The following is a 3596-nucleotide window of genomic DNA, read 5'->3' on the forward strand; positions in this document are numbered from 1 at the left end:
CAGTCCCCCTGTCTCAAAGGCTTATTCTGAGGGTGGTTTGGAATAATAATAATTAGTACTTAGCAGCCAAGATCCCTGAGAAAATAGTCTCAGTAATTCTGAAGCAAATTAGTAAGGTCTCCCTGACAGGGCTAATGTGAGTGCTGTGCTGCCAGAGGTCATGACGGGGTCTGGGGTGGCCACTCTCTGGGCAGGCTGTGCTGTGAGCCCCCCCGCAGCCCCGTGTTCCCAGGGCCTGCTCCTACCTACTGGAGGGCACCCATGGTCTGCAGATCTTGTCAGCGGTGGCTTATCGGAGACAGACTCCGTGATGCCTAAAGGAAACAGAGCTGGAAGTTAGGCAGACTCATTGTTGGACTGTTACTCGGCCTTAGTAACCCTGGGCGTGTAGTTCCCAGTTCTGACTGGGCCTGGAGATCCGGTCTGGAGGGTACCTGTGGTTAACCGTGCTGCCTTGTCTCTGAAAGGGACCGGGAGAGTGGGTCTGAGTTAAGTGTTCTTAGCTCCAAATATATTAATAGTAACAATAATAGTTACTAAAGAGCGTGGGAGGCGCTTTGTGGTGGCTGTACTTAGGGTATTGTAGAATGTGGTGATGGTTCCATGGGTGGATACTTACCTGAAAACTTACCACGATATGTTAAATGCGTGCAGCGTTTTGTATGTCCATTGTACCTCAGTGAAGTGCCCTGAGGGCTGATGGTTAGGGCAGCTGGATCCCACATAGCTAACCAGGTGGTTCGAGTCCTGGATTCAGTAGCTTGACAAACACATGGAGTGCGTGTGTATGCAGGCCCAAAATCCCAAAAGGAGGGGATAGATGGGGGAGAGGGGTTTGCAGCATGACCATTCCCCATGGGGCATGCTTTCTCACCTCTCTCTCTCTCTCTCTTTAATATCTCTCTCTCTGGTGAGTACACATGCCATCTGACAAAATTTAAAATAAGTTAAATTTAAAAATACAAAACTTTGAGTGCTCAATAAAAAAAGAACTTTTCTCACTTAGCTAGTGTCAGTTATATTGACAGTTTATTATTTCCTATTTTTCTTATTGTTCTGAATTTTTTAATGCCAGTGTAAGAAATATTTCTTTTTAGAAAATAAAATTAAGTATTGTTATTTGTAAAAATATTAACATAACTTATAAATCTTTCCAACTCACTAATGTATTTAGTTTGATGGGAAATTTTAGTATTTGCTGAATTATATTATCAGTCTTACATAAAGAATAAAAATAAGTGTATTCCTCTGGGAAGCTGATTAAACAAACAGTTAAAGGGGTAATATGTGAAAAGCACTTACTCTGATAGGTTAGGAGAAAATCTCACAGTTGTGACTGTCACAGGCGGTTTGTAAAGTACGTGTTTGCTGGAACAAACTCAAGTTCGTGCCTCTTACATTTGTAAAATTCTGTTTCCATTTGTCGCTCTGATACAGCCTGGCCTCCTGTCCCACCGCCCTTCCTTCACCTCATTCAGAATCTGGTTCTGCTTCTGTCTCTCTCTCTCCTACTTATCTGTATCATCTGCCAAGTTCCAGTAAATACGATCTAATTCGATTTTTCTCTGGCCCTCTTGTTGGTGCACTTTTAGGATGATCTGCTGTGACAGCCTGGGCTGATGTCCTCAGAGCGTTCTCATATTCCGGATGCGATTTCTATTAGTATGCGGCTCTTGGTATCTCAGCCCTGCATTATTGTAATTATTATATAGAACAGGTGGTTGCAGCCCTTGAGTGTTCTCCCTGCATCTTTCGTTTCAAGTCAGAGCCCTTATCCTCCTGTCACGTCAGGATGCAGGTGGCAGCAGGAGGCAGGTGACATGGAGAACGTGCTGATGACATGGAAAATCGCCAGTCACAAATTCTAATTGTTCTGTCATCACCGGCTTACACTGTAAACTCGGGTGCAGCTATACCTCGCCTCGCCTCGCCTCCTGAGCTTCCCGGCTGTACCCTGAGACAACGTGGAGGGCCCATTGAGCATTTGATGGGTATTAGGTCTGCGGTGCAGTGCACGGTGAACTGGCCGGCTTGCAAAGAGAGCGAGTGAGGACAAAAAACACGGTCCAGGGAAGGAAGTCCTGAGGGAGAGGCCTTCATGGTCCAGGAGCAACAGACTCTGTGTAGAAGATAGACATCCAAGCCTTGGGGAAAAAAAAGGAAGATTTTTTTGGCTCTGCATATAACATCATCCACTGTCTCACCCTTGAAGCCCATCCTTTTAGAATACAGAGTGCACATTAATTCTCCCGGTCCTCGGCCCTCTCGAGTTCAGCTACCATCCCCACCAGTCTACCAGAAGGGCTCCTGCAGCCATCACAACTGCTCTCCTTGGTTCTCTGTCCAGAGACCTCTGCTCTGTTCTCCATCTCGTCATCTCTCAGTGACTCACTGGCCTTGGTCACAGTCTCCCAAAAAACTGCCTGCAGTGACCTTCCCAGAGCTGCCCGCACCTGTGTGTTTGACCATCTTCCTAAATTTTGTCTGAGTGCTGCACTTGTGTACCCGGATTCTGAGCTTCATCATCCCAGGAGGGCTCTTGAGGAACCTCCTCTCCTCTCTTTGCACTCCTTTGCTGGGTCATCTCACCCTTTGCTTGTCGCATTACTTCGTGCTTATTTGTCGTAGCTTAATTGTTTTTCAAGAGCTTTAGTCCTGTATGTTCCTCGACCGGGTGTCTGCTTGCCTGAAATGGCCTGTTCAGTATGGAACTTCCTGTTGCCTTTCAGGTTCTACCCATCCCACATTTCAGCCGTCAGCCAGGAGCCCAGGTGTCCCGCTTTACTTTTCTTCTCCCAAACCCCCATGTCTAAATGTCCCAGATCTTACTGATTCTACATCCATGACATCTTTTTAAAGTCCACACCTATCACCAGTCATTTGGTTACATTCTTAATTAAAACATTGGCTTTTGGGAACCAGCAAATGGCATAATGGTTATCTTGCTGGACTCCCACGTAGTCAACGACTGCTCTAGTCTTGGACCTGGTGGCTTAAAGCTCACCAGGCATGTGTGCATGTGTGCCCAAAATCCCAAGAGGAGAATGGAGAAGAGATTGTGGTGTGGCCTTCCCCCCGAAGAGTGATTTTCTTACAGAAAATAGGCTGCCTAGAAAATGAGCTCTACCCGGAGAGGAGGAAGAGGCAGGTTCATGATGCCACCAGTCCCAGCAAAGCTCGTACTCTGAAGTCAGGGCCTTGATTTGAGGAAGTTGCAGGTGTTATACAGTCTGGGTTATGGGTGTTGCAGCCCCAGAGGGTGGAAGAGGCACAAAGCAGCTGCAAAACAGTTGCAATCCAGCTCATAACATTTACCAGCAGGGAATTTACAAAGGTGGAATAGAAACACTTCCTGTCTACTAGCCTTAGCAAACAGAATCCATTTCATTTTCTTGCTTCCTGTCTCTCTGTCTCTCTTCTCTCTGTCTCTCCTGAAAGAGCACGTGCCCTATAGCCCAAAAGTCTCTCTCCTAAAAATAATTGACTTTTCTATTTTGGATTATGGCAGTCGCTTTCAGATCTGCTCTTCTTGCCTCCGGTCTTAGCTCTTCCCAATCTTTTTTTTTTTTTTCTTTTTTTTTTTGGGAAGACTCAGG

The 3596-nt window shown here is 46.1% G+C and overlaps 1 protein-coding gene across 1 annotated transcript in view; it reads left to right on the plus strand.

Moving 5' to 3' along the window:
• Window positions 1-3596, plus strand: part of MYO16 (myosin XVI) — a 603762-nt gene that overhangs the window by 149646 nt on the left and 450520 nt on the right.

The sequence above is a fragment of the Tupaia chinensis genome, unplaced genomic scaffold, assembly GCF_000334495.1.
Source record: "Tupaia chinensis unplaced genomic scaffold, TupChi_1.0 Scaffold000644_1, whole genome shotgun sequence".
In the NCBI taxonomy this organism is placed as follows: Eukaryota; Metazoa; Chordata; class Mammalia; order Scandentia; family Tupaiidae; genus Tupaia; species Tupaia belangeri.